Raw genomic sequence first — 22,991 nt, 5'->3', positions numbered from 1 at the left:
CTGATTTCCCCTCTCCCTCTCCCTCTGCCTGCCACTCCCCCTGCCACTCCCCCTGCTTGTGCTTTCCCTCTCTCTTTCAAATAAATAAATAAAGTCTTGAAAAAAAATGAAAATAAAGATCAGATGCATCTGAACCACACAGAGGAGAAATAACAATGGTGAATAAGTTGCAAATGGATGGAAGGGGCTTTTCAGTGTCTCATACTCTTCAGAATTTACCTTGTGTTAGGCAAAATAATGCTTCTTATCCCAGGACCTGCATATCCTAATCCCTGGAATGTCCACATATGTTTCTTTACGCGGTGAAAGGAACTTTGCTGGTATGATTAAGTTAGTAATTTTGAGATGGGAGCTTATCCTGGATTGTTTGGGAGGGTCTGATGTAATCACAAGAGTCCTTATAAGACGGAGGCAGAGAGTCAGAATCAGAGAGGGATGTGAAGATGCTATGCTGTGTCTGTCAAAGATGGAGGAAGGGGCCGGGGCCAAGGAATGCAGGCAGCCCCTGGAAGCTGGGAAGGGAAGGAAACGGATTGTCTCCTAGAACGTCCAAAAGAAATGCTGCCTTACCTAAATCCATTTAGATATCTGAACTCTGGAACTATAAGAAAACACAATTTGCATTGTTTAAGCCAGTACGTGCATGGTAATTTGTTACAGCAGCCACAGGGCACTAATACACATGCGAAAAAACATGAGTTCAAGGATAGTTGTGTTGCTCAGTGTCATGCAGTGGGTTCAGCCCAACATCAGCCAAAAAAACCCAGGTCTGCTGATCATGCCTGTAATCTATACTTTCTCAGAGCTCTGTTCTCGCATCAGACATTGGTATGTGAACCGGATGATGGGACATGGGTCACAGCCAAATAGGGCACAACCTGTCACATAATGCAAGGGAATTAAATGCCTCCCCTCTACCTGAATTTTTCTTTGTTTCCCCCGAGAGCAGTGATGGTGAACAGTGCATCCCCAGAACTTGGCCATTGGTGGCATCAGCAAGACGAAGCCCGTGGGACAGTTTGGCTTACACCTGTAACCGTCCTACCACATCTGGGCCTTTCAGGAACAGGAGTGTGAAGGGAGTTACAGCACCTAACCCTGCCTGTGCCCCATGGGCTGCTACACAGGTCTGTAGGGAGTGTTCCTGGTAGAATTTGACTTTCAGGATATTTTCTGTTTAGTATGCATGGCCTGGGGGTGCAGAGAGAGATTTTTCCAGAGGATGGAAGTGAAAGTGTTCCTAGTATGACTGGTCTGAACCTTTCCTGTTTCCCCATCTCTGGGTATCAGAAGCTTCATTGGGCTGATCCAGTAGAGAATGCAAGTTACAATGGCTTAATAACAAAGAAATTTGTTTTGTTTTATTTTAATTTTAATTTTTTCAAGAAATGGACCCAAGGGAGAAGATAGTCCTGGGTTAGTGGGCAGCTCACCTCATCTTCAGGATTCCTTCTGCTAGGTTCCTTCTGTTTTTTCTTCCTATCATCCTTAGCACACAGTTTCCATCTTCAAAATAACACCATGATCGAAGGGAGCCGTTGGAGATCTTGCCACCCCTAGGCTGAGGCCGGCAGTCAAGCAGACGAGCAAACCTGTGCCCCAGCTGTCCACCCCGATCTAAGCAACCCCCTGCATATTCTGCTCAGTAATTTCGACAGAGCTGTACCTTGGCGTAAGCAAAGCTGGAATATTGGGGTTCCATTACTCAGTGGAAGGAAAGAATGGGTGCTGGCTAGACCACCAAGGAATGTCCCACCTTTTGTCCCTGCATCTGCCCCTGTGGGTTTGAGAGCCCAAACTCCCTGAGGCTACAGATCCCATCGCCCTCAGCTTCCACTACAAGTTCTGAGGGCTTAAATGAGGCACCCTTACCATGCGAGGACCCCAGGGAAGAGTGGGGTGGAGAGAGGGAGTCAGATGCTGTGGTGCTGTGAGCAGAGCCTGACAATGTCAAATTGTCCCCAATCGCTGTGCTCACGGAAAAAGCGAAGGTTAAAGGCATTCTCTTCACCTTTTTGTGTTCTGGAAAATGGCTTTCTGCAAGGAACCGCCTTGCCCATATGCCTCAGAGAAGACTCACAGATGCCCCCGTTGTTTACCCATGACCCAGCCAGACTCCTACCCTCCAAACTCCCATTCTCTACCTCGTAAATGATTATCTGAACCGTTCAGTTCCGACTGATCAATTAGAACAAAAATGCTTGTTCCCTGGACTTCGGGTAAGCTTCTCTTGCCCCACCTGCCCGCAGGAACCTGACCTTTGGCCCACCCTCCACCAGAGCAAGCGGACAGGCCCTCCTGAGATGAGGGTACACAACATTCTCGGATTCATGGATTCACTATCCAATCAGGCCACCTCTTCCTCCTACTTCCCCACACCTGGTTCTTTCCCGCCTTGCTTACCCGTCTCTAATTTCTTGCTGCGCCTCATTTGTGAATTAAACTTTATCACAGGTACGTATGCATAGGAAAAACCGCAGTCTAGATAGGGTTCCCTTGGGCAGTCCCTGAAGTCACCTGCTGGGATCTTCTTGCTTATGATGGCTCTGCCCCCCCCCACGTGCTCTAGGGGTTCCTCCAGCAGGTGTGTAAGGGTGCTCTGAGAGAGGGTGCGGATCCCCAAGCCGCAGAGCGGCACTCCCTTGCTCACAATGACTCCTATCCCTCTCTATAGAAAAAAACCCCTCTCTGCCTTACTCTGAGTGGCTTACAGATTTTGTGATCAGAGTGTCCCCCCCCCGCACCCCACTGCAACAGTCCCACCCTAAACCCCACTCTTTGCAATAATCCTCGTGAAAGACAGGCTCTCTTTACTAAGTCCAGATTTGGTTTTATGTGGCCACCCTAAGCATTGGGGCACTGGATAGGCACCCAGGACGTTCGCGGATGAGAAGGCCGGGGGTTTTCGCCAAGTAAAGCTGAATCCCTGCTCTCCCGAGCAGCTTGCGTTCTGTGCACCTGCCATCCCTTATGGACTCATAGGAGAGGGAGGGGAAGTCAGCAGAAGGACCTTGAAGAGCCTCTGTAATCACCAGTAACTCTGCCTGTACAAACCAGAAGCTCCACGGACCTGCCACTCCGTGGCATAAAGGGTACGAAAGGGCTTGATGTCAAAATGCCTGGGAGCTCCTGGGTTAAGCAGGATAAACACTTTTCCCCCCTTGCGGGGTTTCTCACAGGTGCCTTGCTGCCTCTCAAGAATAGGATACAGTCTACACGGCTTCCCCCAATTATTTGACCATGGAATGCTTTTATTAACCAAACACCTAGGCACATCATGTGGAACGGTTTGGGAAATGCACTTCAAAGCTTCTCGTATCTTCCTCAGCAGTTGCCTAATGCACCGTGCAGAAGACAAGCTTTCCTTTGAGCGATCATGGGGACGGGATTGCTGCGTCAGGAGCCAGGGGCCGATGGCGCAGGTTGGTTTCGGGTACGTTTGAGCGTCAGGCATTCTCTCTCTTTAAGCAAGGAGGTGTGCTAAGTAGCCTTTATCCAGGGGAAAACACATGAAATGGGTCAGATTTCCCAACAGGAAGATGCTGTGCTTGAGACACATTTGATTTACGGCAGCTCTGGCTGTGACCTTGGCTTTCCAGTTTGCAAAGTAATGTCACCAGGGTATCTGACTAATGCACGGTTGTGAATTTTTCATGGCAAGGTATGTTATTTGTGCTATTGGCCTCCTGGGCAAAGAAAAAAGCATGGCGTGTCAAGAGCAACATAAATTGTTAGGTAAATCTTTATTCCCCCCAGACCTCCCTGCAAAGACCCATTATTCGTGTCCCACTCAACCGTTCATTCATTTACAAACATTTACCGAGCAACTTCCATTGCTAAGTACTGTGGGGGATACGAAGATGCATAAAGCACAGTGGGGACATAAGTGCTGGGATGGCAGGTGTGAACGTGGAGAGGCGGAAAAGGGTTTCAAGTGGGGATCCCTCTTTGGAGTGAGTATGTGGTGTCTCGAGAGGCTGAGATAAACATGGTCATCTTGTCAAAATACATCTTCCGGGTCCTCTAGGGGCACCCCGAGGGATCAAATACCGGGTGTCTTGTTGGGTCCAAATCCCAGCTCTGGGATCTGAAACAGGTTTCCTAAGGCTTTGGACTTAATCCCCTTTTTTTGTAGAAGACGGGGATTGAAACAGTTCTTCAAGTTTTTTTCAGCTCAAAACAATAAAGAGATAAAAATACACCCCCACACACACGTTCAAGGCAGAAGGTACACGTGTGATAGAACGTGTACATATGTGTATATATATGTAGAAATATATACAAATACACACACATTTATTTATTTTATTTATTTATTTTAAAGATTTATTTATTTATTCCAGAGAGAGAGAGAGAGCATGTGCGAGAGCCAGGGTAGGGGCAGAGGGAGAGGGAGACAAGCAGATTCCCTGCTGAGTGAGGAGCCCCACACAGGGCTCGATCCCAGGACCCGGACATCACAAGCTGAACTGAAACCAAGAGTCGGACGCCTAGCCCACAGAGCCGCCCAGGTGCCCCACCAATACACACACATTTAAAATGGACATAGTAGAGGCTAGATTGCTTTCAGCTAGATGTGCAGGTAAGACTTGGGGTCTTTCTCCATCATGTGGGCTCTGAAAGAGGCCTAAGTGTTGAGTTTGGAGAGGTGGGAGCCTGGGAAGGTGCATTCAGGGTGAAGCGCAGGGTCCAAGGCACAGGGCAGGAAGGAGTCCAGTGCAGGGATGTCAGAGCGTGGGGTGCGGGGTGGGGGGTGCTGGAGCCCAGCGTGGGTGTCAGGTTTCAGTGGAGGGCAGGCCCTGCAGGACTAGGGGCCCTGGATGTTAGAGGGCCTGGGTTTAATGGCAGGAGAGCCATTTCCCCTTTGTTCACCTGGTTCTGGCCCCATCCCGTCTCTCCCATGAGATGGCGGTTTTTACCTGCTCCTCTCTGCCCTGCCTGACTTGCTCTTCCCCACCTCCTTGAATGCAGGCTGCAGTCCTCAGATCTCCTCCCCCTGCCCCCCACCAAGAGTTCCACAGAGCCTGCCCGATCTCCCTCCCCCTTCTCACCCTGCATGTCACTATCCAGTTTACTTCCTGCAAAGCACTTAGCACCATGGTGGGGACATATCCACCAAGCTTGTCCATCTCCTGTTTGTTGTCTGCATCCTTGGGGATGCAAGAACCGAGAGGCAGGGGCGGAGCTGGCCTCCTCTGCGTTAGCATGCCCAGTGCTGAGCAGGGAGCTCACATACTCTCAATAAACATTGTTTGAATGAATGGATGGATGAATGAATGGATGGATGAAAGGATGGATGAATGAATGAATGAGCTGGAATTCACACTGCTGTGAACCATGTGGGAAACCTACACTGTATCTTTCTCAAGTGTATAGAGCCTAGAGTATTTTATTTAACTTACGGTCATTCCCCAAACCTACCCAGTGTCCGACATACGGACAGAAGCATAGACCACACACTTAACAGAGATTTTTTAGTGGAGTAAAGACATTGGATCCCCCTGCTTTTCAAGTTTTGAAGATGCCCAGGAATGGGGTGAGAACGTTTTGGGCTGACAGGGGGGCTTCTAAGACTCTTAAAGCAGCCCCACCTGTTGCCCAAAGGTGAGCGACACGTCGGACAAAATAAATACGGGCGTAGCTTGGGTCGCATGGCATCATGGGCAATGGAATTCACGTGAATGACGGAGTTTTCAAGATTGTTGTACTGGGAGCTGGCAGTGAATTGGGATGGGAACCAAGTTTTCTTCTATGAAACCGCTATTAAAAGAATAGCTCATATGTATTAAGCATTTGCCATATGCCAGGCCCAGGCTAAGGATTTGATACCTAGTCCTGCATCTCACCGTCACACCTCCGCATTGCTGGCCGCAGGCGTCCCTGCTCCTTCTGTTTAATACGCGGGGTTCACAGGGGCTCAGAGAGGTTATCTGTCCAACAGCACACAGCTTGGGACCCCACTATGCTCTCTGCCTCCCAGTGGCCTATTCAGCCCAGGGGACAGGAGGCTGGTTCACACCACAATTCCTCTCCACTCACCACGAGCGCAGAGAGGTTAAGATACATTTCATCCATCAGTCGGGAGAGCGATGACGTCCTCCCCGTCCCTGTGTACACTTGTCCCTGTCACCGTTGGGTGCCGTCCAACTCCTGATATGAATTTCAGACAGATTTCTTTGCAGACTTCTATGAGCATCTGGAAAAGGAGACTCTTGGCTGGCATACAGCACGCGCCCGGTGCAGACCTGTTAGCTGTCTTCTGGCCCTAACCAGCCCCTGCCAACGATAGTTGTAAGGGATTCGGATGGTGTGAAAGAACCCGGTGGGGGGAGAGGATCACCTGTCCCCAGGAAATCGCACTTTCTCTCGCCCTCAGGGTTTCTGCCTCAAACAGTGTCTCTCAAAACAAAATGTTTTTCTCTCTCTCTCCGTACTGAGGTGGTGGTGCCGTTTGCTTGTTTTGTTTTTTCCCCCTTCCCTCAGGAATAGAAACTTGAATTGCTTTGTATAGAAAGCCAAATTATTGAATTACAGCAAAAAAAAAAAAAAAAGAAAGAAAAAGAGAGATCTGTTACTCCTTCAGAATGAAGACAAATGTACAGCTTGTGGTATAATGCATCAATTTGAGTAGTAAATACAGAAAACAGAAATGATATTTATATAGAGAAAAGGAGTAAAGCTATCACATGACCACAGAGAACAAGGAACGCAAAGGAGGCGGGCTGGGTTCTGTATCTGACGAGCTTAAACCTGGAGGCGAGGCCAGTCCCACGTGGGGATGTGGTGGGTGGGTTTCTACAGGACAGGAATGGAGATTGGAGTTCGCCCAATCCCATCAGCCACCCAGTTGCCTCAGTGCATGGAATTCAGCACTGGAAAACTCACTTCTGTGAACACGGGTTGGCACTTCAAAAAAAAAAAAATAGTAATGCCTAAATGTATCTAGCACTTAGGATGGAGGAATTGTACATAGATTTAATCTTTACTACAAACTTCTGAAGTGGATACTAATATTATCATTACTCTTTTATTGAGGCACAGAGAAGTCAAGTAACTTGTCCAAAGTCACACAGCAAATAATGCCATAACCCCAGTGCTGTACTGGCTCTCTTCATTCCTGGGAGGCTCCGTCGGGTCTGTCTCTGGCTCCTTATAGGAACATGCTTAGCAGACGGGTGGGGCAGGATCCCTGAGTCCTACAGGAAAGTTATCACGAGGGCCACCAGGAACTAACTTCTCCAAGTTTACCATATCGGCTAGGGGTGTGGGTTTGGATGCCAGGTCCAGACAGAAATTTATTTTGGAAGACACTTGGGAAGACCTACGGCCGATCAGCTAAATCATGGCTGCAGAGTACCCCCACTCTGACTGCTGCGTGTCAGGGACTGAAGGCATCCGAATAGAAAGGGCATGTATTTTCTTTTCAAGTTGGGCATTGCCTGGTGTCCACGAAAGGAAGGGAACAGCATTGCTGGGATGCAATGGGGATCCTTGTACTCGGGTCTCAGGCCCTGGGTGGGAAAAGACTAGAAGTCTCTATTGGCTGCAGGAATGTGCCAACACACTCAGAGCCAACTAGTCCCCACAGGAAGCCCCGGTGGGCAGAGGGCGGGGTCTGCCCGCAGATGAGTGGGCTTCTTCCTGTGCTCTTGTGCTGACCCCTCACCGGCTACTGTACTTAGGACCCTCCCGCCTTGACCTTCAAACACCAGATTGCTCAAGCCCGGGCCACTTTCTGAAATGGGTGTGTGGCGGTGGGGGGGGGAGGCAAACATACCTCAACCTTTGCCTCATTCGATTCCTGGAAGGTGCCCTGCAGAGCTCCTCCGGCCACCTGCTTCTGGAGGTCACGTTCCGTCTTCCTGAACCTTCTCTCTCCATAGGGATGGAATCAATCTGTACCACCTCCCCTTGGGGAAATGTACCTACGCTTTCCAAGTGGATAATTTCTAAAGAAAAACAAAACGGTCTCTGATGTTAGAGTTCTGAGCCTTGTAGGAGGGGTGCCTTCTACCCATGCATGCATTGCTCATATCCCTACAGAGTGTTGATTTCAAGGTTAGCTGCTGAGTTTGGTCATCCCATTATGAACTCCTTGAAGGGAGGGATTATGTCTTCAGGTCTGTGCTCGGTGTAGATGGCTCGCTATCTTGCCCTTCCCAGATGTTCATAATAAATAATTTCATGTCGGCTTTTCATAAATGTGTCAAGTGCCAGCTGGCAAGGAAAGGGCAGCATGTCTGTGGCTGGGGCCGGGGGAGCACGCGGCAATATCCTCTGGAGGAAAGGGACGGGCCCTAGCGTGTCCCTGAAGGAAGAGGAGGAGCCAGGAAGAACAAGGGCATCCCAGGAGGGAGAAAGAGGCCCGTGGACCGAGTGTGAAGGGCTGTGAATTCTGAGCTGACCAGTTTGGCTGGAGCAGAGCTTTTCAAAGGGGATCACTGGAAATATGTTTGAATATATAGTTTAGGGCGAGGTTTGTTTTTTGTTTTTAAAGATTTTATTTATTTATTTGACACAGAGAGAGAGAGAGCCAGCGAGAGGGGAAACACAAGCAGGGGGCAGTGGGAGAGGAAGAAGCAGGCTCCCAGTGGAGCAGGGAGCCCGATGCAGGGCTGGATCCCAGGACCCTGGGGTCAGGCCCTGAGCCGAAGGCAGGCCCTTAACGACTGAGCCACCCAGGCACCCCTAGGGCGAGGTTTTTAAGGCCCTTTAGTTTAAGCTTATCTTTTAGATGATAAGTAATTAAAAAATTTAAGTATGGAAGTGATAAAAGTAGTATCTTTTAGGAAGTCAGGAGGCAAGATGGGTCAATACATGGAGAGCCTCTATTTTTTCCAGATCAAAGCCTTTTCTTGAAAAATTGCCAGTGCATCATTGCTCTCTGTCCCTGTGTCTCTCTGTCTCTCTCTGGAAAGGAAACTGGTGATTGCAGCCCATACGGAGTGTATTGAACAAAACCCAGTGATAGAGCTGAAGGCCGAATGGGGAGGAGCTCCTGCGAGTGACAGCTCTTGGGGAACCTGAGCCCTCCTGCTGTCTATCCTCAGAAGCCTCCCTCTGGGAGCCCCAGGAGCATGCTTCTGAACTTGATCCTTCACAGGGTGTGTGATGCTGGTGGTCACCTGGGGTGATGACCTTGCAGCCTCTCACTGAGGAAGACAGTCTGATCCTGTCCCTTTGGGAGACACAGACTTCCCATTTCTTTCTGGGAGAGGGGATCACAGAGTCTGGGAAGTGGCACCTGCTGGGCTGCTGTCTTGGTAGATCAGGCTAGGGAGACACCCCCGCCCGGCCACGGTTTCCCTTGGCATTGCCGGTATTGGGTCAGCCAGCCATTCCCACACATGGCATGTCTGTGGTTTGAAATAAAAATCAGGATGGATACTCTGGAAACCTCTTCGCCTGGAGAAATGAGCTCCTATTTCATGTTGGGCTAGCCCTGGTTGGATGCAGCAAGTCCTACTGAGGAAACCCTTGGTTTCTCTTTTCTGAAATTCACATAACAATGAAACCCACCTGATGGGATGAACCAATGGAAGGAATGAACATATTTAAAGCTCTTACGGCAGCCCCTGGCCCATAGTAAGTGCTCAGTAAACCTCAGTTGCTATCGTAATTGTGTCTGTGGGGGGCCCTGGGTGACTCAGTTGGTTGAACACCTGACTCTTGATTTCGGCTCAGCGAATGATCCCAGGGTTGTGAGATCAAGCCCCACACTGAGCGTGGAGCCTGCCTAGGACTCTCTTTCCCTCTCCCTCTGCCCCCCCCCACTCTCTTTCTCTAAAAAAAAATTTTTTTTGTTCCTATGGAGTTGACATTATTTTAGCAATATTATTCCTTAAAATACTGGTTTTATTTGTCACTGAAAAAAAAATCTAACTTGAACACATCTTAACCATCCAGTTTATTCTAGTGGCCTGGTGTTGGCGCCAGAATTTCCTGATGGGGTGACAAGCAGTGCTCAGAGAATTGATAGCAATACAGCCCATATCCTATCCCGGGCATTTGTAGCCTGGGGGATATTTTGTTATATTATTACATGCTACTATGTTATGTTTTATTCTTGTATCATTTTATGGGGTTCTTGTAGCTCACATTTAGTGAGTGCAAGCAATGTGCTATGCTTGCATTGTCTCATTTCATGCCCATAACACCGTCAGTACCATGAACCGCATGTTGGACTTCAGGAAACTGAGGCACGAGAGGTTCAATAACTTGCCTAAGGTCACACAGCTGGTAAGGAGCTTAGTGCCAGAGCCTTCTCTGCTACACTGTAGGTTTTAAGTCCTCACCCTTACAAGTGAAACATAAGAATTCATGTCATAGAAGGAAGCCCTCGGCTCCCTTGCTCCCTTTCCACCCCCTCCCAGGGTTGGAGGGGGGCAGACACAGTGCAGAGCGTGCATCGTTTCCTTACTGTCTTTAACGTGTCCTGAGATGTCCAACCTCCGGTCTGTACTCACACTATTCTTGGGCCTGGATGCCCTGCCTTAATACCTGCCGTGTAAATATGACCTGGCTTTGGGAGGTCACTACCTCCATAAAGCCCTCCGTGATACCTCCAGAGCGAAAGCACCCACTACCTCTTCTAAACATCGGTTATGGGATCTTCACGTTTCCCTTGACATTTTCGCATTATCTCCAGTGATGCACATTTACTGTTTCCAGTTCTGTGACGGCACGGATGGCATTTTATAGAAAGGAGGGCTCTTTGACGCAGCCGACTGGTTACAGCTTCCTTGGGGTGTCTGGCTCTTCTCATATGCCCTACTAATTGGGCACGGCATCCCCAATCATAGTGAAATTTCTAAATCGCACACCTCCCCGATGATCATCGTTGCTTTATTTCAACTGAGCAGCTATTCTGTGCCAAGCCCTGTGCTAAGCACCTGCTATGTAACATCACATTTATTTCTCCTGATCTTGCACTGGGTCTGTAATTGCATTTACAGAAGGGAAGCTGGGCTCAAGAACACAGGGCCAGTAAGTGGCAAAGGCTGGACTTGACCTCAGATCCCACAGTGACATTGGGCCGTAACTCCTACCCGCTGCTGACCGCTACCACCACCATCCTCCACTGCCCCTGTTCTTGACTCCCACTCGGCACTGGGCCCCTTGTCCCCGCACCATCTCTGTGAGTTTGAGGACAGCCCTGGGGGGCCGTTGAGATCAATAAGGATGAGGTAAAATTGAGGCGTGGAGCGAGAGGGACCGGTGTACACAGAACACAGAAAAAACTAAATTGTAAAAACCTTGCCCTGTTAGGGCCTTCTTGGTCCAGCTGCCTCAAAGAGTCACCAGGACCCAAGGGTAGGATCAACATAGAACCTCCAGAGAAACGGAGGCTCTCATGGCAGGTGTGGCATGACCGTGACTTACAGGTGAACAATTCTCAGGATTATGTGCCAAACAAATGACTGCTTTTTTGTTCACTATGAAGTGAATTGATCCCTACGTGCCCAAAGACCTGTGATTTTTATTATCAATAAAGCATCCATTAAAATAGAACATGGTGACTTGGAAGGGCCTTTAGAACCCAACTCGTTTTCTGGATGAGGCTCCGAGAAGGTTGCCATCACACCTGCTGGGAGGGGACAGCGGCATGTGACCTCTAATCCCCTTGACTCCCCTGGCTTGGACCGTGGGGACAGAGGAGCTAATGACGGACCCGGTCCTCTTTGTTTGGAGATGGGTGCCAGCTCAGAGGGAGGAAGGAGCCGATAGACTCCTTTCCTCCTACTGGTTTTCAGTACTATAGCCACCCTTGCAGATTGCCTCTTGGGATGCCCATGGTGGCTTGTGTATCACACAGCAAGTTGTATCTGCCGGGCCAGGGCCAGAGAAATCGACTGTCTCATCAGTAATGTGTTCGGAACTGGGCGCTGGTGCCAGAAAACCCTTTTTATATGTGGGCTCAGCAGGAAGCTGTCCAAATACAGTATGATTAATCGGGGCTGCCAGGGAGAAGAGAGAGGGCTTGAACCATGGGAAGTGACAACAGTTAGCAGGATTTTCGTCTTACCCATGCCAGTGATCGCCCTGTACGATTCAGATGTGAATGAAGCCGCACCCGGGTCCCTACCGATGGGGGCGTAATTATGCCCAGCAGGCCTTGGAAATCTGCAGAGATCCCGATAGAAAGCCCTTTCCTCGGGAAACTGCGGCTCACTTTCTAAGCAGAAGGGCTATGTGGGGCCTTCCTGAAAAAATTTCCCTGCGGCCCAGAATTTAAAGTCTCGCTGGTACTGAACATAACATTAGACTATGAAGTGATGAGAAGCGCTCCTACGCCACAGGCAGAAATCAGTCTGCTTTCATTGCTCTTGTCAGTCCTTGGGGTCTAAAGTGAGTCATTGCTTAAGAACTGAGAAATGAGGGAAATAAGGATGCCTTCTGAGCGTTAAACTTTAATATGGATACATAATAGATCAGAGCAGAACACTGCAAAGTCACCTTAAAGAGACAGGAAGAATAGACGGCCTCCATATTACAGATATTCGCGTATTCAAAGAAAGACCTGGGCAATCAGGAGAGTCCCGGCAGGAAATGTAAGGTGCCTGCAGGGGGAGGGACTCTCAGCAAAGGTCTGGAAGTGTTTCCAGTGCTGGAGGCACCGGGGAACCACCTGCAGGGGGCAGACAGGGGTGGATGTGGGATTTGTGGCTCCTCAGCTCCAACCTTCCGGTCCCATCGTTAAGGTCAACTCTGCTTAATTTTGAGGCTCTCAAACATCAGTCCAGCTAACAAATTCTCATTCTGATTAGATGCTTCTCCAAAAGTCTTTGTGTGTGTGTGTGGCGGCTATACATTTTCTCACTGTGAATTGGGCAACTGCTGTGTCTAGGTTTAGACATCAGGCCTATAAGTTTGGTTAATGTGAGTCTCCCCCTGAGAGAGGAACCTGCTTTCCATGAGTTGGTAATATCACATTTCTGGGCAGCGGGGAGGGAGGGCAGAAGCAAAGTCTGGATGGTGGTATATTAAATAAGGTCAGGACAGGGCCACATCCTGAGGGCACATCATCAAGGAGAACCTTCGTGGCTTCTGCAGAGTGGAATGTATTCCAACTTCATTCCATTGAGGTCAAGAGTAAAACATTGTTTTCCTTTCTAAAACACTGCCTGATAGACGCCCATAGATATTCCTTGAAGTGTCAGCTGTGATGAAATGTATATAGAAATGCTAAAGAACAGGGGCGCCTGGGTGCCTCAGTCGGTTGAGCATCTGACTCTTGATTTTGGCTCAGATCATGATCTCCGGGTCCTGGGATCGAGTCCCGCATCAGGTTCTGCACTCAGCGTACAGTCTGCTTCTCTCTCTCTTTCTCTCCCTCCCTCTGCTCCTCCCGCTGCTCTCACTCTCTCTCTCTAAAATATAAAGAAATTTTTAAAAAATGATTAAGAACATAAATCAACGTGTAGACGTGAGTTAGGACTGCTCGGTGCAGTCCGGGGGTGGATGAAGGCAGACTCTGGACACGGGGTCTAGGCTGCAACCAGGGACAGAATTTTCCTCCTGGACTGATGGATCGGTCACTGGAGGCAATTCTGAATTGTTTAACTTCCCCTCAACAGACAAGAGAGATTCAAAAGTAAAAACTGCCGAATCTTAAATTCTGTGGTTCTGTGGTTCTATTCTGTGGCAAATGGTGACAAGCTCTACACTAGACTGGAATAAAATGGTCCTTCGTGTTGTGAAAATTATACTGTTAGCTTGTCTTGTCTGTTAGCCACTTCTGCTGTCCCAGGCCAGCACCATGGTTGCCTGGAATCCTCAAAAACCAAGCATTTTTGCCCAGCTGTCTTTCATGTGTGATCCCCTCTGTGGTTTGATACGGCCCCTGCACATCCCCTCCCGATCTACTTTCCTGACCATGTTCCAGGTTGGAAGAAGGTAGAAGGGTAAGATGAGATGCTGTGTTCCAGCTGAGTGAATCCCTATAAGGAGCTTTCCAGAAAGTTCCATCTGGCACTTACATCTTGTTAGCTAGGATGGTGTCACATGGTTACTTTTATCTGCAAGAGAGTCTGAGACGTGTATGTTTTTAATTTTTTTTTTCATGGAACACTACAACAAAAACTAATAATGTATAGTGACTAACATAACATAATAAAAAAATAAAAATAAATTTTTTTCAAGAGAGTGTACAAGTGGGGGGAGGGGTAGAGAGAGACAGAGAGAGACAGAGAGAATCTCAAGCATGCTCCATGCTCAGTGTAGAGCCCAATGCAGGGCTCGATCTCAGGACCTTCAGATCATGAACTGAGCTGGAATCGAGAGGCTGTCACACCACCGACTGAATCACCCAGGCACCCCAAAAGATGAGCCCAAAGTAGCTGGGTTTCTGAAGCACATGAAGAAAAGTTGGTAGGTTGGTATCAGGTAAATGGCTACCAAGCCAGAGACCTGGGACTCCATCTGGACTCGTCCCTCACCCTCTCCATCTATGAAGTCCCACCAATACACCAACATGTCACTCACTGGTGTCCCCTCCTATCCATTCCTGCTATGCTTACCTTAGTTCAACCCCCGGTATATTTCCACTGTAGTATGTGAGAATTTCTACGGGTTCCTCTGCACTCAGACTCCTGTTCAGGTCAGCACTCCTCTGCTCTCAGCTCTTCAGTGGCTCCCCATTGCTCTCAAACTTCTCTCGAGTGCAGGTTTCTTCACACTCTGTACTTGGTGTCTCCAGCTTCACATCCTTCTTTTTCTCGCACGAAGAAGATCATGTGCTCCTGGTGATCTTGGACTTCTCTCTTTCTCCCACACCCCATATCTGATGCCTCTGTATATTCCCCACCTTCAAAACATATGCAGAATGGGACCCCGTCTCAGTAATAACTGTTGAATGAATGAGTGCGTGAACACCCAGCGTCATATTCTGATGGACTATTTCACGTCCTTTTTTTCTGTGGTTTGGTATTTGCTCTAGAATCAGTGAAAGCCACGGTGAATACCAGAAGTTTAAGACTCGGAAAGGAGACAAGGATAGGAGTGATGACGGTGTTCAATAATAATAATAATGTTTGGATGCTTCTTTTCGGGTCATTGCTTTGTTCTGGTCCCTGAAGGAGACAGGACAGGGCGATAATTATGACAGGGAAACTGGTTTCAAATCCTGGTTCTTGTTTTGCAGTCTCGGAAATTGTGCCTTAGCTTCTCTGTGCCTCGGTTTCCTCAAATGCGAGGTGCTGGTGATAATGGTGCTTCTCTCCTAGGGTTGTTGTGAGGACAAAGTTGTAAGTGCTTATGACAGCACTTGGTGCGTAGAAAGCAGTCCATAAATGCCAACCAGGAGTAGTAATGGTGGTACTGGTTAATGGTAGAAGATGCAGAAATGGCTAATAGCATTGACAATGTGATATTTCTTTCTTTTTAATTTTTTAAAGCATTTTATTGATTTATTTGAGAGAGAGAGAGAGAGCACAAGCAGGGGGAGCAGCACGGGGAGAGGGAGAAGGAGGCTCCCCGCTGAGCAGCGAGCACGATGCAGGGCTTGATCCCAGGACCCTGAGGTCATGACCTGAACTGAAGGCAGACGCTTAACTGACTGAGCCACCCGGGCACCCCACGATGTGATGTTTCTAACCTTGCCTGGTTTGGCCTCAATCAGAAACTATGTACTTAGTATTGAGATTAAAATGGAATTTTGTCATTGTGACAGCTTGCCAACATCAGAGGGAGAACTTTGGGCCCCTGTAGTGTTTTTCTGTTCATTTCAGGAGCGTGAGTGCTTGAAGATTTATTTATTTATTTGAGGGAGAGAATGAGAGAGAGAGAACGAGTGGGAGGTAGAGCGAATCACAAGCAGACTTCCCGCTGAGCACAGAGCCCGAGGTGGGGCTCGATCTCAGGACCCTGTGATCACACCTGGAGCAAAACCAAGAGTCAGACAGTTCACTGACTGCACCACCCAGGGGCCTCGGTGAGTGCTTCCTCGAAAGGAGTCAGGATCTGTATCAACGTGGTGAATAGCTGCTATTTGTCCCTTGTAATCCACTCTTTTCTTTTGGCCAGAGTTGCCAAATCTTTCTTTGGGAACTCGTGAGAAAAAAAAAAAAAAGCTGATTTTTAGGCAACACCCTAGGCCCAGGGTATCAGAAGTCCTGGGGCTGGGGCCCAGCAATCTTTGTCCTCTGAGAAAGTTTTCTAGGTGGTTCTGATGCACGGGTTGTCTTGGAGGGACTGAGCTGAGGTCTTGCTACTCCAAGAGTGGTTGCTGGGGTCCCTCCCTCAGGACCCAGGAACTTGTTAAAAATGCAAAATCCCAGGCTCTTTCCCAGACTGACAATAGGAAGTCTGCGTTTTAATAGTCTCTCCTCCAGGTGATTCAGGGGACATTAACATTTGGAAACACTGATCTGGGGCCCTGGTTCTCCAACTTGGCTGAAAACTGGAATTATCTATAGAGTTTGAAAAATCCACCGCCAGCTAGGACTCACTCCCAGTGTGGTGCTTTGATCTGTCTAGGGACAGCCTAGGTAATGGGGTGTTTTTAAGTGCTCCCCTGCCCCCGCCTCAGGGGACTCTAATATGAAGCCAAGTTTGAGAACCCCTGACCTAGGGCCAGGTTCTCCAAGGGTGGTCCCTGGCCAGGGAGCACACCTCTGTCCCAGGAACAGGTTAAATATGTAAATTCCTGAGCCCCACACCAGGCCTATGGAATCAGAAATGGAAGGGCTGGGGCTTAGAAATCTGTGATGTATTAAGCCCTCAAAGGCATGCAGGCTGAAGGCTGGGAACCATGATCGAGGGCTCCGAAACTCTGTCTACAGCTGGCAGGTGACCGTGGGGGTCACTAGGATGATTACCCGTTTGTGTTGGCCAGAGACTGAAAGATTTCCTAGGACGCAGTGCTAAAATTGGGACAGTCCTGGCCCAGTTGGGGTGATTGGGCCACCTCGATCGAGGAAAAGTCCATCTTTATGGAAGTGGTCCGTGGTCCATTCCACTGGCCCAGACTCAGTCATTGGCCACGTCTCACTCCTAGGGAGGCTGACAAATACGGTCGAGCTGTGGGCCCAGGAGAAAAAGGAACATGTTTGGTGGGGACCTAGCTAGTCTCTGCTACAGCTCCTGACCACTCAGTAAGGGTCTCAGCCTTCAAATATGCATGGGGGGGGTGCCAAAGTCTAAAGATGGCTCTAAAAAGGGCTCGTTACAAAAGGGTAAGTCCTTGCTCCCTGGGGACGCTCTGCGTGTGGCTGACTTTTCTCTGCCACTTCTTGGCTTGTGACATCAGCATCTGGTATTAGCAGTTCAACAGGAAGGAAAAAGGAAAAAATAACCCAAAAAACAACAACCAAGCCCAACACTTCCCCAGCGAGTCTGCTCCCCGTGTGCGGGAGGCTGCAGCTGGGATGTGATGGAGTGAGCATATGGCTTTAGGGAGACCCATTTGGTTCACTTAGCAGAGTTCTGTGGCCTGTGAATGTTCAACACGTTTTAACATTAAAGTCGTCAGGCAGCTGGCCCAATTTCTGCCTCCCTGCGCTGCCTCTAAGGCTGGCTGTGAGGAAACAGAGGCGTGGGGCCGATGATCTCCATGGGGCTGATGGACGGGAGCAGAGCAAGGGGCTTTCTGAACTCATCCCCTGCTCCACAGCAACTCAATTCAGGCTTTATGCAAATGTCATGTCATTTGCTGAGGCCAGGAGGTTGTAGCCCTCTGAATAGAAGAACCAGCCCCCTTAGGTCAGGGGGCTTCTTTGAGGCAGAGAGAAATTAGGACACATGCCAGGCAAGCCTTGGCTAGCGAGGAGGGAGAGAAGTCGCGCTCTGGAATACATTTTAAGCGGCATTTGCAGATGGAAGTACAGCAGGGTCTCTCCGGTGGGCAAGGTTTTGGTAAGGGTCACTTTTTTTTTCTCACTAGATTGAGCCCGAGACATCCTGATCTTTCCGACCTGTAGACGGGGTGGTGGACAGGGCACTGGAAGAGGACCCAGAAGATATGGAGACCAGCTTTGCCCCAGTTGCCATTCACAAATAGCAGCTTAAGCGACACAGGCTGCTTAAGCCCTTTGGGTTCCCAGAAATCACTGGGGTGCTGATGGGGGCATGGGGAGGGTCAGTCACCTGGCAGGATGCAGAGAGGTCGCTGGAGCAGAGTGAGCTGAGTTTCCAGGTATAACAGAAGGGGCGGGGGGAGTGCGCCCTGCCAAGTATCAGGGCCGGAGGGAGTGGGGGCCAGACGTCCGTCCCGGACAGAATCCCGAAAGTCCCGGGCACACTACAGTCTCATGTAGAAAGGCCCCTTTTCAAGGACAGGTATCCTTACCGGGGTAGACTAGCTTTGATCTGTCGGAAAGACCTTTCTCTTAGGTATTTTTAGGTCAGGTATTTCTTACCTTTCCCCAAAGGTTCAAGGTTCAAGGAAGACAGCAATATCTCCTTTGTCTTTTTCTTTTCCCGTCTTCTTCCCATCTGTATTAGTTTCCTCTGGCTGGCCCTAACAGATTGCTTCAAACCCGGAGGCTGAAAACAATGCATACTTATTATCCCATAGTTACAGAGTCCAGAAATCCAAAACACATCCCCCGGGGGCTGAGGACAAGGTGTTGGCAGGGTTGGTTCCCTCTGCAGTCTTTAGGGGAAGCTCTGTGTCCTGGCTGCTTCTGCTTTTGAAGGGTTCTGCATCCCATGGCTCATGACGCCTTCCTGGAACCCCTCCAGCCCCTCCTTTGTCCTTTGACCTCCTTGCCTCCCTCTCTTTTATGAGGACCTTGTGATCACATTGGACTCCCCTGGAGAATCCAGGAGAATCTCCTCATCTCAAGATCCTTAACTTAACCTCATCTGCAAGCCCCCAGTTGCCATGTAAGGTAACATTCACAAGTTCTGGGGATAAGGATATGGATAATTTTTGAAGTACGGAGGTGCTTATTATCTATCCCACTCTACCATCCCATCCTTCTTTCTTTTCATTCACAAATATTTACTGAGGACTTTCTGTGCGTTAGGTCCTGTACCTGATTCTGGGTCCCCGAGCTCACACTACAGCGAAGACAGACCTCTATCAGAGCTGCACACATACGTGTGAAATTACATGACCATTGTTTAAGGGTCCATGGGGCTATGAGACTCTGTCCTAGAGGGATTTGCTCCATCTAGTCTGGGGAAGAGAAGTAAGGGACAGTTGAGTGGTTTCCAAAGTATCTTTGGAAAGCCACAAAGACCATGTTAGGAATTTCAGTCTTTGTCCCAAGAACAAAGGGGAGCCATTGGAATGTTTTAAGTAGGAGGGCCTTAGGATCAGATTTGCATTCCAAAGCGCCCAGCAGGTCCTGTGTGGAGAACAGGCTGGAGGCAGGCCTTTGCAGTTGCCTGGTGAGAGCCTAGGGTGCTGGAGTCAAGCTGTTGGCACCTGTCATGCAGGCAGCTGGGTGCCTCAGAGATACTAGTCTCTCTCTTTTGCTCTCTCTCTCTCAGCGATGGATTGTCTCAAGCGTGTGTTGCAGAACACTATAAAATTGAACCCATTTCTATTTATGCGCTTTGAATATTAACTAAGACCTCTGTGGCAAGTGAGAGGGTGGCTGGGCATGAACAGCTCAATCCCAAACAGAGGGGCTCTAGGATCTATAGCTCATGCCCAGGAATGCGATGAGGCAGAGCTGGTCTGGAGAAAGGGGTCTGGTAGCCTCCATTATTCCAAAGGGCAGAAGACCTCATGTGGATGCGGGAGCCGTGGGGGAGCGAAGTTATCTAAAGTGATTTCCAAGACTGCATGACAGCAGTCACACATATAGGATGACCTAGGACTCATGTTCAATGTCAGGCATGATTTGAATGGAAAGTCCAGGAGCTGTGGAGGGTGGGTTTTCGGAATGGACGCTCCTTGAACCGTGTGATGAGTGTTACATAATGCCCCAAATATAGAAGGAATGATTGAGAGAGAAGGAGACACAGGCACAACCTAATATCTCTATCAAATATCTCAGGGGTTGCCACATAGAAGGAATAGAATTATTCTGTGTGACTTGAGAGGAAGACCTAAGACAAATAGATGACATGATTAAGACTTTAGGTCCAAAGAAGAAAGAGAGAGCACTCTAAAAATTAAAGCTACCCAACATTAGGATGATGTAGGGGAAAGTCTGAAGAGAGATATGGGCACCTACCAAGGTACCAAGTGCTGTTGGGGCTAGAGGTCAGGAAGACATGGTTCCTGTCCTTTGCTGTGTCAGTTTGGAAGTCAAGCAAGACCCAGGTCATAATAAAATATGAGTATTTTACGTAACAAGGGGCGTCTGAATGTGCCATGGGAGGGGCTCGGGTCAACCCATCTCATCCCGTCCCCACGTCCTACTGGGAAGCTGAGTCATTGTAGCAACACAGAAAGAGGAAAGCCGAGACATGTCTTCTCGAAAAGGCATACTGTCTCACAGGCCAGATTAAGATGTGATTGATTGTGTGAGCCTATCTAAATAGTTTCCCATTAGCCAGCCATGAAAGCATGACGGATAAAGTCGCTGAGCAAACGCCTGTCTGTTCCTGTAGGGCGAGAGGCCTTGACCCAAAGATGAGACAGATCTGCTTTTGATGGGACATGTAGCCTCACTAGGGACCCTTGGGAACCTGATGCCCGAAAACATATTGATCATAAAACAGGGGTCCCCTGGCCCTGCCTCCCTGCTCCAAAGAGTCTGTGGATGATTTGGATTTCTTTGCAGTTTTCCTACAGGAAAATCATGTTCAGGCCTCTCAAATGTCTCATCGGCTGGAGAGTTACTCTGGTTTTTTATGCATCACCTTCCCCGATGAATTTTGTTGGAGTGAATGGATCCATGAGTCACTAATTCGTGCTCAGAGAGTGACTCTGGGTCATAACCCTGAGGACCAGATCCTGTGCTGTAGTAATTCACCAAGGCTCTGTCACTGTCTTTGGCCTCTTGGTGGCCACCTGGATGGACTCTTTCTCATGGCAGCAACATCCCTTCATGGCCATGTACGCCAGTCATGTGCTTATTTGCCCTCAGACCTATCACCAGCTTTTACTCTGTAATGTGCAACAAAACTACAATTCCCAGGCTCCTTTGCCCCTAGCAGGTGTGCCCTAGCAGGCTGTGCCAGTCGGGGATGCCAGTGGGAGATTGGAGGGCAGAGGAAAGAGAAGCCTTGGGAGCTACAATTGCTCCTCCATCACCCCATCTCATCTGTCCCCCCACAGGCCCACTGTGGTTCAAATTTCTGTGGGATGGACCTCAGCTCCTGAGTTCTACCAACCCTGCCTCTTTCCTTTGTCTCCAGCCCTGAGAGGGGGTGACGGGGAGGGTCGCAGCTTCTTGCTGTGGGGATGTCTTAGTAGTCTTACTGTCCCCTCTTTGATGTCCTCGTTCTTCTGTCCCCTTCATGATCAGTCCCCTGTTTGAAATTCCCCCTTTTTAGATTACCCAGAGTGGCTTCTGTTTTCTTGTCTGGGCCCTGACTAAATCAATGTCCGTTCAGTTTCTAGGTTGTCACTAGCACAGACCCTCAGATGCTAGCCTGAAAGGTTTGGGATTAAACCCACAAGTCCATCCTTCTCATTTCGGAACACAAAATAATCGTTGTACATTTTCTCGGATCATTAATTTTAAGCGTAGATTTGGGACAAACAAAATAGCTGTGGTTTTTACACTAAGACACACGTGATCACATCGTAGTGGAAAAGTCACATGATTTTAAGATTAAACCAGAAAACGTCAGAATCGTTTTGCACTTGTAAATAGCCCGTGGATACCCTTTTCTTTTGGAAGTGCTTTAGAGGAAAGGTATGACAAGCACTGCCAATGATCATGGCTTGGAAACCTTCCTCTCCCAGAGGGCCAGAGGGTAGCTCATGCTTCACAAGCCAAGTGATCTTTGTTGTAACCACTCAGGTTGGTACTTGAAGCACCAAAGTAGCCATGGACCTGATGTGAATGAATGACAATGGCCCCTGTGCCAATAAAACTTTATTATAAAAACAGGCAGCAGGTTCGACATCCCCCTGACCCTAACAGAAGGTAATAGCAGTGATGGGGTCAGAGGGCATTAGAGACGCCCAGCAGATAAGTACCTGATTGAAAGGGAGGTAGGGGGAGATCCACAGCTGTGAGCAGGTTTATTAGGAGAAGGGAAAGCCAGGGGTAGGAGGTCAGTTGAACAATCATCCTGGTGTGCACGTCGAGAGGTCTGGCAAACCTAAACCAGGTGTAGGCAGTCAGGTTGGCATAGACCTTGACTCAGTTTCTCACAATGCCCATCATTAATTCCCACGGAGATTGTTCCAATTTCCCCTCCTTGCTATGAATTTTGGGAGCCCTCGGGCCACCATCACTCCGTTCTTTTCCCCTTGGTTCCTGCAACCTTTGCCAGAAACACCTCTGTTGACTCACTCTGTTCTCTGGGACACTGCATAGAATAAAGCAGGGCTCTGAGCCCCTGACCTTCGTGTTCGACTGATAGAGTGACTCAGGGCTTCTCTCCTCTGTTCTAGCACCTGCCATATTTTGCACGAGGCATCCCCGAATGGATACAACTAATTAGTATTTGCAAAGTGATTCCTGTGGCTGAGGTGAGAGCCACCCAGAAGGGCCAGGTATAATCACTGTTATATCCGTGGCTTACATAATTCCTGGTCCACCCTGGAATGATTTTTTTTTTAAGCCTTGGTAATTGGAGAATTACAGTGTAAGTGCTGAGAGCCAGCTGTGGTTGGAAGTGCCTCGAACGTTTCTGTAGGTGGTAGGGAGCTGGGCGTAAATGTTGACGGATGGGTTAGGGAGAAATTACAGCTCAGGTTCTCTCGCAGCTGGGAACGAAAGAATATTGGACAAAGGACACATCTAAGCAGATGTGCCATTAGCAATTAGATGTTTTTAAAAGCCATCTGATCAATATTTATGGCTGGAGAAAGAAAAGATATTTTGTGTGCTTCTGTGATCTGAGTCAAAACAGAACACCAATCTGGACTGCCTCTCATCAGCTCTGGGGCTGGAAGAGAAAGGACCTGAAAGGAA

The sequence above is a fragment of the Ailuropoda melanoleuca genome, chromosome 10, assembly GCF_002007445.2.
Source record: "Ailuropoda melanoleuca isolate Jingjing chromosome 10, ASM200744v2, whole genome shotgun sequence".
NCBI classification, from domain to species: Eukaryota; Metazoa; Chordata; class Mammalia; order Carnivora; family Ursidae; genus Ailuropoda; species Ailuropoda melanoleuca.
Note: the sequence above shows the minus strand (reverse complement) of the source record.